Source organism: Lepisosteus oculatus, chromosome 22 (assembly GCF_040954835.1).
Source record: "Lepisosteus oculatus isolate fLepOcu1 chromosome 22, fLepOcu1.hap2, whole genome shotgun sequence".
Classification (NCBI taxonomy): Eukaryota; Metazoa; Chordata; class Actinopteri; order Semionotiformes; family Lepisosteidae; genus Lepisosteus; species Lepisosteus oculatus.
Window position 1 is genome coordinate 1311919 of NC_090717.1, and position 13091 is coordinate 1325009.

The 13091-nt window shown below is 47.2% G+C and overlaps 1 long non-coding RNA gene across 2 annotated transcripts; it reads right to left on the reverse strand.

Annotated features, from left to right (window-relative positions):
- Positions 1-348: 348 nt before the first annotated feature.
- LOC107079699 (uncharacterized) lies at positions 349-11429 on the reverse strand. 2 transcript variants are annotated; one of them, XR_011183005.1, is made up of 4 exons: positions 11233-11429; positions 7993-11126; positions 7269-7320; positions 349-412 (listed from the first exon to the last, which is right to left on the reverse strand). It is a non-coding gene; the product is annotated as an uncharacterized lncRNA (long non-coding RNA). The 2 variants fall into 2 exon arrangements; XR_011183004.1 differs by lacking the exon at positions 349-412 and having other exon boundaries at positions 6434-7320.
- Positions 11430-13091: the final 1662 nt, after the last annotated feature.

The window sequence follows — 13091 nt, forward strand, 5'->3', positions numbered from 1 at the left end:
CCCCGAAGGTTTAAGAGGTGAGTCATTCGACTGTTGTATGGTAAAGTGATGAAAAAGCAGGGGGCTCTGGGATTTGTTGGGCCTGTGTAGGCCCAGAGCTGGGAGCTAGAAACCGCTCTCAAGGTAACCTGGAAGTGATCTGGGCTGACCTCAGGTCAGGTCAAGAGAAGAAGATGGCCATTTCGATTTCCCATCAGGTCGTCCACTGTGCCAACCTCCTCCTGCTGTAAGCACCCGCTATCTATAAATCTCGTGCCATCATACCGCAATACAGCAGTCAACAGATACAACATGGTGCTTGCTTTGGCATGTAAATATACTAAAAAGATACAAAATAATATTTCTTACCAATTTCATGTGTCCCGCAATCATTTACTTCCCCTTCTGGCATAATGGATGTGTCTTCTTACCCCTGTTAACGATAAAAAAGAGGTTTCAGCAGTGTTTAATTATTTGTTTGCTTACTTGCTTTCTAACGTATCTAACGTGGCAGTGCGGTGGCTCTGTGGCTAAGGATCTGCGCCTGTTGCTGGTTCAAATCCCGCGGCCGGCAGAGGAATCCTACTCTGTTGGGCCCCTGAGCAAGGCCCTTCACCCCAACTGCTCCAGGGGCGCTGTACAATGGCTGACCCTGTGCTCTGACCCCGAGCTTCTCTCGCTGTCTGTGTCTCATGGAGAGCAAGCTGGGGTATGTGGAAAAGTTGGATTCCTCATGCAAGAAATTGTATATGGCCAATAAAGTGATCTTATTATCTTATCTTAAGACTTTCCTGCAAAGTTTACAATTTAAAGTGCTGGAAGTGCTCTTTCACATTGAATTTCTAATGCCAATGAACTGGCAGAGCACTCAAATGCTTTATGACTTAGTAACGAAAGGAAAAGTACATTAAGGTATTGGGGGCTTTCCTATTATCATAGACACTATGTTTTTATCCCATTTCACTCACATCCTCGTGAAATTCTTAGTCAGAAACTTTCATTTCTTTTAGCCACAAGAGGGAGATGAAGATCTGTCTTAGTTATAGTGAGTTAATGGTCCAGAGCAGAGAATTCACAAAACTTCTTCCAAGATCTGCTGCTTATCGACGGGAACTAATCTGAGTTTCATGAGACTGATATAAATTCTTCTAATGCTGGACAGCTGTAGTCTACAGAGGCTCTAACAGGGAAATCTGAATTTCACACTGCTGTATTCCTAACAAAACTCTTTAAAAAATCCAATTAAACAGATGAGTTATTGCTGTATGAACTGGTTTTCATGTGTTTGACCGTGAAGACCACTCTTTTCTGTCAACAGTGTCACCTTTAGTCAACCCCCTTTACTTTGGCCCAGAAAAAGTGTGGACGCAGTATTGACACCAATGACTAGCAATCAAATTGTCATCAATAACATCCATTGGAAATTGTATACAACATTTTTGCAAACATTCAGACCCACTTTTATGGTATTGTTTCTTATTCTGAGTGCAACCCAACTCTTCTTTATTTCTGTATCTGCAGTGCCTTGTGTTTGACATCAAGCTTGAACGGTTTTCAGTTTCAGAAGGAGGAGAGCTGGCTTTAGCCATGAACAACAAAAACAAAAACAAAACAAAATAAATACCATTTCCAAAGAGCCCTGGCTGGTCTTCCATGGCTCACTGCCAGTAACACATGTTGGGAACAAGCGGTCAGATGTGTCTGTGACCCCTTGCTCCAGTGCATGGGGTCAGGCCTGTGGCCCCCACAATCCTGTATACGGCTCTGTGACACAGGTCTCTCGCTTCCCTTTTGCAACTCCTGAGCAAGCCTAGTGCAAGTGATCACATTACTCCTACCCTGGAGTCCCCACACTGGCTTCCAATCCGGTTTTGTGTTGACTTCAAATTCCTCCTGCTCACCTATAAGGCTTTACATGGCTTGACACCTCAGCACCTGCCTGGATTACTGTTGTCCTACTCCCCATCTCACAACCTTCATCTAAATCTGGTGTGCTGTCTGTCCCCCAAGCCTGTCTACACTCTATGGGTGACAGGGCCTTCTCCTGCTGTGGCCCAGAGCTCTGGAACTTAATCCCTAAGGATATCAAAGAGTCACCTTTCCCAGGTTCTTTCAAATCTAGACTCAAAACCTTCTTCCTTAGAAAGGCTTTTGTCTAACTGCCCTTGTATCTGCCCCTTTGCTATCCCAATGTATTCCTAACCATTATTGCAATTGTATAATTCTGCTGTCTCCTCTTATTGTGTATTTTCACCTCTCACCTATAACTCCTATCCTGGCGCCCTTGCACTGGCTTCCTGTCAAATTCCGTGTGGAATTTAAAATCCCCATCCTCACCTATAAGGCTCTGCATGGCTTGGCACTTCAATATGTGTCTGAGCTACTATCGCCCTACTCCCTGCCTCGCAACCTTCGCACTTCTAATTCTGGTCTCCTATCTGTCCCCGAAGCCTGTCTACACTCTATGGGTGACAGGGACTTCTCCTGTTATGCCACAAAGCTCTGGAACTCTCTCCCTAAGGATATCAGAGAGTCACCTTCCCTAAAATCTATCAAATCCAGACTCAAAACCCTCTTCTTTAGAAGAGCCTTTACTTAACTGGTTCTGCTATTTACCGCCTCTGCTCCTACCCATCTCCTGTCTCCTCTCAATGTGTATTTTCATTGTGTATATCTTTTGTTTGTTGTCGTCATTCTGTAAAACTCTTTGAGGAGCCACTTTTAAAGGTGCCAATTAAAATAAAGTTTCGCATTATTGCAGCGGCTTGCTTGGCGCAGGGTGTTCCCGAACGCAGATCGGAACGTGACGAAGGCAGAAGTAAGGGATAAATGGCATGGCGGCCTCCCCCTCTCCTCCTGACTGCCCTTATCTGTCACGCAAGCCTCATCAAGGTGACACAGTTCAATTAGACACAGTAAAAGGTAACGTGTCCCCTTTTATGAAGGGTATTGGCAGGTTGTCTGCCAGAGTGTTAATTAGCAACAGTGCAATTAACTTCGCCACAAAGTGCATTTCAATTTATTTTTGTGTCATTGCGCATCAGACGCGCGGCACCCCTCTGCTCGGGGGTGGGCCACCCGTTTCACCCGCCTGGTCGTGGCGTTTTGCATCAAAATGATTAACAGGGGAAGGCAAAGGATTTAATCAGCAGATGCTTATGGTTCTGCACTGTACAGATAATGCGTGCGCGAATCAATTAGACGCAAGACACAATCTGGAGTCTCACTCGGGTGAAGCTGCTGGTTTGTTTTTTTACTACAGTTCAACTAAAGGAAGGTCTCAGACTCAGCTCCTGGAGGTTCCTGGTGTCTTTTCCATGGGTGGTTCCAACAGGAGTAGTCACTTAACCAATTAATGTAATAATTTTCTCAGGAGGCAAACATGAGAAAGGTCTTTCACAGCTGATTACTCAAAACATTGCCTTTCATTAGAGGTAGTTACTTATGTAACACTTCCGATCCCAGTTAGGAGTGCTATCTTTCTGCAGTTAATGGATAAATTATAATTAATTAGAGCAATGGTGTATCCTGATAGCGCTGGAGGAACAACCAAAGACAATGGAGCGTACTTGTCTACAAAATGTCCTTTGTGCGCGTTTTACAACAACACACATAATTGAAAGATTACTAATCCACAAAAACTAAATTTTAATGCAATCCTGGAATGAGATTCACCCAACGGCGTTGTTTTCGTCATCTCACGTGGGGCTTCAGTTCGAGAAATTGGAGAATTTCTCTACAGAAATTCGACAGAATTCCATCTGCTGCTTCACATCAGGGAGTGCTTTCAATTTCACTTCGCTGACGGCTTCTTTTTCAACGACTGGGTCATTACCGGAGTCTAATGGCCCTGGAACCCGCCTGACCTGAGACAGTGCACAAGAACGCGAGCTGAGCCAGACTCTTCATGAGGGAAACTGAGCCACCAAAGTGAAAAACAATGTTCTCCGTTTGCTAAAGCCGGAGCCCTTTTTAGTGAGATAAACACGGCAAAAATTCCAATAATGAATAAATGATTAATTGCTGAACCATTAGACCAGCTGGTGTGCTGCCCAAGAAATCTATCAGGATCCTCCACTCTACGATACCAGCACCGCCAGCACGCGCGGATGCATTTATGCCCTGGCAGGTCAGCCACCGCCAGTGTGAATCCTCTGATATCGCAGGGTGGGGAAAGTGCTGGAATCACAGCCTTTGAAACAGGAAGAGAGAACAAGCCTTGCAGCCGTCAAAGAGCATTTTAAGCCTTCAGGAGAGTATGGAGGGTATGTGCCACACACCAGACACAAGCAAGCAGGTCTCTGTTCTCTCCCTGCCTTCACAGCCCAGGGCTGTGCGTGTCTGATGGGGATCAGCACCTTGTTAATCCGGTGCCACTCTGTCCATCACCAGCCTGTGCACCGAGTTAACACTCCAGACCGCCGACTGCCGAGCTGCTGATGAGTCCACTCTCCCAGAGCACGCAGGAGGCTGAACGATTGACCGCGACCCCAGTCCCAGCCACGGACCTCATTAGTCTCACTGTAACACCTACTGTAACCTTCATTCTCCCTGCCAGACTCAGTCCTGCAGCAAATTCCAGTCCTCAGACAAACTCCAGCCTTAACTGTGTGCAGGGAACTCATCCGGTTTCCTTGTCCTAAACCAACCCCTTCGCTCCAGTCCCATTGTCCTAAAACTGAACCTAAAAAACGATCTCGAACACCCCTTGATTGTAAATAGACACAAGAATGATCTGAAAGGTCACTATACGGTTTATTGACTGTACAGGGGCTACAACTGGGTCAATAATGTCTCGCCCACTTCCAGAAGAGAAAAAAAAGACAATACTAAACTTTTAATGCTGCGCATCCCAGTGGCAATTAAATCTTGGGGATTTGGGTGGTGCTTTTAATAATGAAAGCAAACAAAACAAATGTGCTTTTTGGCGTTAAAAACTATGCAGCATTGACATGTGGGGGATAAGGAGGATGATGGAGCCTTATCATCAAGACTCCAGGAGGCAAAAGTGTATGAATCCTTAATACCCCTTCCATAAAAGTCTGTTTTTTTTACTTACAGAAACACCGTGCCAAGGTCGCAGTGGATCAGACGGCTCTGAGACTTTTCCTCCAGCATGTTTACCAAGCCAGCCTGCATTTATGAAGCCTGGAACTCAACCTTTATGCATGTTTTACTGCATTCGTGAAATAGAAAATACATATATCTCAACACGCACATATTGTTCTGTCCCAGGGGCATTAGAAACAGAAACTGTAGATAAAATATCTCTTGGCAGCCAGGTTTCCATCATGTCGAAATGCCCACGGAATTCGGTTCATTTTTCACGCGGTCAGATAGTCGCCCCTCTCTGCCACTAATGCCCCTGCAAGCGAACCCTTCTTTCTCAATGAGTCGGGCAGCTATGGAGTGTGGTGGAGGGGTTTGTCGCAGAGGCTAGAGAGTGAAGCACCACATCTGTTTAATCGGCAACATTTGATCACCAACCGGCAGTCGATTCTGTCACCCCCCGCCATGCCAGGTGGGGTACAGTCCCTCCGGACTGTCAACAGAGGGAGCTGTTACCTGTTACCCGAGACTTTCCTTTTCTGACAGACTGTATAGCACTCTCTCCCCTTGTCCTCCCACTCTCTTATCTGCCACACAGTTCCCGATGTGCAGAACGCACTCCTTCAGTTGTTAGCGCAGCAGTCTCGTTGCCTGTCACAATCAAGGGACGATGCTGCGTGGCGATTTATTTAAGGATACAGCTCTGGGGCGAACGGAAAATTAATAGACTGGCGCAGATTTACATTTCTATCAGCCATAAAAAGACCAGAAAATTGATGCACCTATTACAAGCGAAGGGAAGCTTCTGTTTAGTTGTCAACGTGCTGCAGAGAAACCAGGAACACTATCAAAATGCATGAGAATTACTGATTGATGTTGGGATGCAGTTTGACAGTAACATTCCAATTGGTTACATCACGCGCTCCAGAGCTCTGACTGAGAGCTCCGCTTTGTCCCACTCCTGTATCAAGTGCAGCTGTTCTTGCTCTCTCTCTGGGCCTCCCTGTGCAGCGCTGCTGTGTGACAGTCTGTGCAATGCCATGTGGTCAGAGGCTGGGCTGGGAATTAATTAATTACACTTAATTGCTTACACTTATATAGCGCTTTTCTGGACACTCCACTCAAAGCGCTTTACAGGTAATGGGGTCTCCCCTCCAACACCAATGTGCAGCATCCACCTGGATGATGCGACGGCAGCCATAGTGCACCAGAACGCTCCCCACACACCAGCTCTCAGTGGGGAGGAGAGCAGAGTGATGAAGCCAGTTCAGAGATGGGGATTATTAGGAGGCCATGATTGGTAAGGGCCAATGGGAAATTTGGCCAGGATGCCGGGGTTGCACCCCTACTCTTTCCGAGAAACACCCTGGGATTTTTAATGACCACAGAGAGTCAGGACCTTGGTTTAACGTCTCATCCGAAGGATGGCGCTTGTTTACAGTATAGTGTCCCCGTCACTGTACTGGGGCATTAGGACCCACATGGACTGCAGGGTGAGTGCCCCCTGCTGGCCCCACTAACACCTCTTCCATCAGCAACTTTAGTTTTCCCCAGGAGGTCTCCCATCCAGGTACTGACCAGGCTCATACCTGCTGTGGTCATTCAGAAATCCCGCAGAAAGTCGGGCATCACCTGTGTTACAGCTGAAAGCCTGTCATCTACATCTGTGACACATTTGAAGACAATGCACACTTTTGAAAGGTACAATATATTCCAGCGTACAGTGAGGACGCTATATGGCAGACAGCACAGTGAAACGTCGTCAATCCTGTATCAGTCAACAGGACAAAAACAATGGGAGACTTGCTAACCCGGTCTCCCTCAGCCACAAAGTGGTTTTCATTTCCTGAAGAGAATTTAAACCCCCAGCTCTGCCCCTGACACACAGTCTTCGATCCTTTCATCGTCATTAAGCTGGGCAGGGTCAGGACCACTCAGACCCTAGCCCAGAAGCACAGGAAGTACAATGTTAAGGCGCGACAGAGCAGAGGGCTGCTTTTTCTCTTGACAGGATTCGTTGTTCAACGGTCTGTTGTAGGGCCGTTCAAGAAAAGGGACAATCGAGGAGCTCAGAGAAGCCAGGCCAGTGTGTGTCTAGGAGGAGGGTGGACATGGCAGGACTCTGGCAATAACCCAAGCACAGGGAGAAACCGTCCGAATCTCGACACAGAACCTTCTTCTTCAAAAAGGCATCACCTGGGGCCAGAACTGAAAGGCCTCCCATCTGAACAAACCCTCACCTTCAGAGGTCGGCCAGGAACAACAGGATCCTGTGGAGCACTATGTGTGCACCTTGCAAAAAAAACATAAATGAGAAAAAGCTTAATTTTAAGTGCTCATTTTATATGCATATCATTTAAGATTAATTGCGTCTTGTTTTTCCGTTAATTGATGGAACTGATGTTCAGGTCTGTTTCAGAGATACGCACACCTACTAATTAAAGAGCTGAAAGCTAATTCATTGAGTAAATGTCAACTGCAATTCAGACAGTACCTTTAATTTTTGGGACAACAGTGTTCTTTCAACAGAAATAGAAAATAATTTGTGAAGCAATATTATTACATTATGTTATATTGCCTGTTTGGCACCGGCTGCCTGAATCCTGTCGAGGAAGTTGGTTTCTTTCTCTGCTGGGTCACAAATTCCAGCCTCGCAATAAAATAATAATTCTAATTCTAATAAGCAACCTTCGAACTTTAATGAAAGATGAATTTCTGGCGTGCACAGCTGTTTCTGTTCTGGATCAAGGTGTGCAATGTCAATGAGACAAGCTAGGAGGCCAGTCTTCTCTTACCCCCAGATAAGAACACAATTGAAGATCCAATTGGACACCTAGATAAAATTTGAATTGTTTATTATGAAACTGGGGAATGACTACACTGGTGATAACTCCATCTATCTACTCCACGTTCATCATCCCAATACCCCACCCAGCCCCCAGATCCCATGGTGTTTGGCCTCACCTCTCCTATTCCAGGGCTGGCCAGAGGCTCAGCTCAGCTCTCAGAAACGAGCATCATGGGCTCGGCGCTGGGGGCCGCTGGCTGCCCGCGATCTCCGTCTGGCCCAGCGCAGGAGAACATCATTAATGATGGTATCAGCTCCACTGTCCTCCCCATCATCACTGCCACCTTCCCGACGGTCTGTCTGCACACGAGCCAAGAGCACCACTGGAAACGCCGCTGGGTTCAGCCTCCGGACTTTGTGTTATACAGCACACAGGCGCACACAATGTTTTAAGGATCTAGCGCTGTGGTTGTCCTCAGTTCGGGGGAACAGGCAGAGCGAGATCCAGAACTAGGCTTTTACAGCAGCCTGTACCCATAAGTGTAACACTAAAAGCATTATAGGTCTCCTAATATTTCTCTCAAAAGCACCATGAGTAAGACATTATAGTTTTATAAATTTATGTGCCTAATGTTTTATGCAAAGCAATGCTCATCCGTACCCATTTAGACAGCTGGGTCTTTTACTGGAGTGATCGGAGCACCTCGCCTAGCAGCAAGCTGAACCCACAGCTTTCCAGTTCCAACTCCAGAACCCTGACCAGTGCTCCACACTGCCGCCCAAGTACTGTGCCAACCTCTGCAACAAGCTTATAAACTGGAGGGCAGCTGACCGGTTTAGCACACAGCTTCACAAGTGCAATAGAAAATCTGCCTGTTCTGTGTCTCCTTGCGTCCAACATGGAATGACATGCTTTTAAAACTTCATTTCAATAAACAGGGAAGACCTAAAACCTTTGCAAAGCAGTGCAGTGATGTTTGGTGTTAGAGGTCACCGTGCTTCATGTGACTGTTTCACCCACTACCCTCACAAGGCCCAAGGTAAGCAGACAGAAGTGGCTGTCCAGTGATGTTTAAGGATGCTTTTTTGATACACCGGTAAATCTTTGAGGGCTGTCATGTCGGTCGTCTTAAAATAACGCGCGCTTATTCATGAACAGGATTAATCAGCTACCTGCTGTGTATGGTGAGGACGACACCTTAGGGGTTTGTAACCTAGTAATGCCTTCAAATTAGGTGCTTCGATGTGCACAGAAGGAGGACACTATCAAGTAACTCTTCTCCAGCCTCAGAAGTTTTTTGGTCTTTAGCCTTGTTTCGTTGTCTGGTCATAAAAGCAGGAATCCAGAGAATAGCACTTCTGAGGTCCTTCTAATAGCTGAAACAAATCATAGAAAAGCCTCCTTTGTGCACAATATCAATGGCCAGAGACTCCTACAAAGATGAGTAACTGTGCTGCCATATTACTCATTTCTAGTGTCCGATTTCCAGGGTTTTACAGCAGGCAGCTAACAAATCCCTCAGTGTAATGTGCGAATCTGTCATTTTGCTGTGAATGACGGATCTCTTGCTTCACTCTCAGTGCTGTGCACTTGCTGACACAGCGGCCAGCGTGTCACCCTGCACATCTGTATGGTCACTGTACGTTCTGCACATCTGCAGTGCTGCACAAGGCTCTGCGTTAAAATAACTAAAGAAGAGGGACAGAGAGGGTTTTGCAGCAAGGCCATAAAGGAGCACCATGACTTATTTAAGGAGCTGAGGGAAGGATTCAAACTACTGGACGAGATTGATTAGTTAATGGCAGCCAAGCGATCTAGAGGCGCTGAACGTCTGCCCCCTTCCTTACGAAGGAACTTAATCTTTTCAGTCCGACAGACAACGTTCTGGGATGAAACTGGTTTTTGCAAACGTTAAAGGAAATACAAGAAAGGTGACGCTGATCGCTGTTTCACATCACGTTTCGAGTACAAGGACACCACTGGAAATGTATTAAAAGCCAATTCTGCACCAACGCTAGAAAGTGCACCTCTGAATTATCTGTCGCCCTGTGACAGAATTGCTTTAGTGTACAGGAAATTAACAAGCACCAGTGGGCAGGATAGCTTCCTTCCCTACAGAGTTACCTTGAGCTCTTGTGTCTCAATAAGTGAAAGAGGACAAAGATTTTTGCAAATCTTCTCATGGCTTCCAAATGAAGGAAGGGAACACTGCTTTTGAGGCTGTTTGCACTGCAAACAGAGCTCAGGCAGGCTTTCCTAACATTTTCCCAGACAGGCATCACACTTAGATTAATGTTATGTGCAGGACAAAAGTTAAAACCAATAATTATGTTCATAGTACAATGCAACTGCCTGGTAAAAAAAATATTAAAAAATGATGAAAATGTACGTAACTGAGACACATCTTCCTACATATTCGGTACAAAAGATTCAATCACAAAGGGCCTTTCACTGCATCAGGGTATACAATCAGGTACTTCTTATACTGTAATAGCAGTGCTTCCATGGTGATTTAACACCCACCTGTTATTTCAGAAGCAGAAATAAACCTCGGTGAGTGACTCACGGTGAGAGAGTGCGTTTTCCTCTCTCTCTGTCTCCTGTGCTGCCAGCGCACACATGCACAGGGCTGTGCTTTCATCCCTGGGACCCCGGCGGGGACGAAGAGATGAGGCCGTTTACAGAAGCAGAGGTGGGGCCCTGGGGATGCAGGGCAGATGCTTCCCCTGGGGGGGGGTAGGGTGGGGACACAAGGCTGCGGGCCGAGTCGGAGTGGGCGGGGCAGGGGGGAGGGGCGGCTGTGAGAAGCAAGGGTGTGTGGCATTCCGGGGGGCGTGGTCAGTGTGGAGGCGGAGCCCCGGACGTTGCCTTAGCAACCACAGCTGCCCTGGCTAGTTAAGGACGAGCCCCAGCTGTGGGGAAGACACACTGAGCTCCTCCCCGGAGGGACGAGCAGAGCCCAGCAAGGGGAGGAACTCCCAGCAACAGTCCCAGCGGGGACTGTGACGAGAGCGTTGAGGCCGCGTCTTTGCTTCTTTTTTCCTGTCCCGCTGTGAGGATTCACGGGGGCAGGCTGAGTTTCTTATTGCTTTTGGCCTCACTCCTTTTCCCCCAGGCTGGCCCTCGTTAAATACGCTGTGCAAAGCGGTTTTTCCCTTTTTGTCCTTTTCTGTGTTTTTTTTTCTCCTGCTACAGGAGTCCGCCCTCGGCTTCACTCCCTCAGCGTTTCAGCTAGTTGACCCCCTGGCTCCCAGCAACAAGCAGGTCAACACTACTGGGCAGGAGCTGCAGATGGAGGACGGGAGGCACCTGGGGTGTGTCGGAGAGAGGGCGGAGAGTGGTTGTTAGCCAGGAACAAGTAAAAGGTTTGCATGTTCTGTGTTCTCGAGACACACAGTGCGTGTCCCAGCTCTACCTGAGGTAATGCTCCCCCTGTCCATGACCCTGGCCGTCAGAGCAGGAGGGTCTTGAGGTTTCCATTCCATGGAATGACTCCGAGGCATCAATCCGTTGCTTAACTGGCGGAGGTTTTCTAGAGCTCTCTCTGCTCACTGCGTGTTTTCAGGGACCTGTACGGCAGAAGTTCAGGTGGGGAGCTGCCTCAGCATGCATAGTCTGCAAAGGAACAAGTAATAGGTTTATTCCATGCTGAAAAGAGAGTTCATTGTGTTTTCTCTCTTCTTTCAGCATGGAATAAACCTATTACTTGTTTCTCACCTGTACAGCAGGAAGAGTGGGGTACAAGCTGCAGAGCTCTGAAACACCTACAGCCCAAACCCAGCCCGGTTTTCCAGAGGGGATAGGGGATGAACTTCCCATCCCTCTGCAGGAGTGGGATCTCTTGTAGCATTCACTTCCAAAGCAGGGAGACTTAGCTGCTGCCAGAGAAAGGTCACAAGCAAAGACGGGGCCTCCTGAGCCCTCTTGCGAGAGGCGGACGGGGAGTCTCTCAGCGCAGGATCCAGCAAGGAGCCCTGTCATAAAGAGAAAGCCAAAAAACAAATAGGCAGTGCAACGCTGAGTCACTTCACTAGAGCAGAAATAATTAAAATTGTCAAACACTGTTTCCTCTCCTCTTGTTTTTTTTAACATATTCATTAAATTAAGGAGCCAGTTAACTAAGTAGTTATGTAATTAGGGCCGCACCGCCGGGAGCCTCTAGATAAGAAAGTGCCTGTGGGAAGTGTGGAGCTGCCCTGCACTGAACAGGCACTGCAGTACTGCCATGCTCCACTCAGGAACACACTAATCCAGATCCGGCAGCCAGTCTCTGCGTGCACACAAGTCAGGAGATCACCGAGAGTCCGACAGAGCCATTGTTACACCTGAGGCCTTGTCCCTTCGGATTGTGCGGGGTTTACTTCGGCAGACACACTGGTCTGTTCTGGAACAGTTAACGTGAGCACTCCCCGCCCTTTGTCAAAAGAACGTCACTTTGGATCGGCTGTGGGTTCCCAACCAACGCAGCGACGGTGTCCACAACAACCGAGAATGTCAGATCTGCTTTGGAAATATTACTGCATTTAAGTTTCAAACAGCGCTCCTGGATCTGTCACCCCCACAAATGAAGGTAGACAGGTGGCACCAACAGCCTCAGCTTGTCTAAGCAAAAAAGAAATTCTAACAACAGCTCACACAAAGTTAATTGTGGTATATTACTCAGTTCCCAGTTTAGGGGGTCCTCTTATTTAAGCTCTATCATGTTGAGCTGAACAGATTCCCCACAATGGTAATGCAAAGCAAACCCAGCCACCTATACCACACCAAGCACAATTTGGAGCAGGCACAAACTCATCAGCTTGGCGTCTTGCAGCATGCAGAACAGCAACCTCATGTGGGCCGTTCATATGATAGGGGCTGGAGCGCTACTGGAAGATGACAATTTCACAGTCGCAGATGGGGGCTCTTTCAAAAGTCAGTTCTCTTTGGTCAATTCGAGAATGGCGGTCTCTTATTATTACTGTGAGCCGTGCAGAACAATTTAACAAGGAAAAGAAACCCTTCTCTCAACAGCTCTCGGGAGTCAGAGCTTCTGTCAATAAGCCCAGTTACAAATGAATGCAAGAATTGCATCTAATATTTACTGATCGGCCAGCAGAGCTTTGCCTGCCAGACCTCTTTAATGCTCTATTTGAGGCCTTATCACTGCCTTCTTTTTCTTACCTGTTTCTCTGCATCTTCAATTATTCACAGAAACACAAGAAACGCTTTAAGGAATCTCTGAATAATTCAAATATGGATGTAGTGGGCACGTTAAAGGGTACGCAGGCTGAT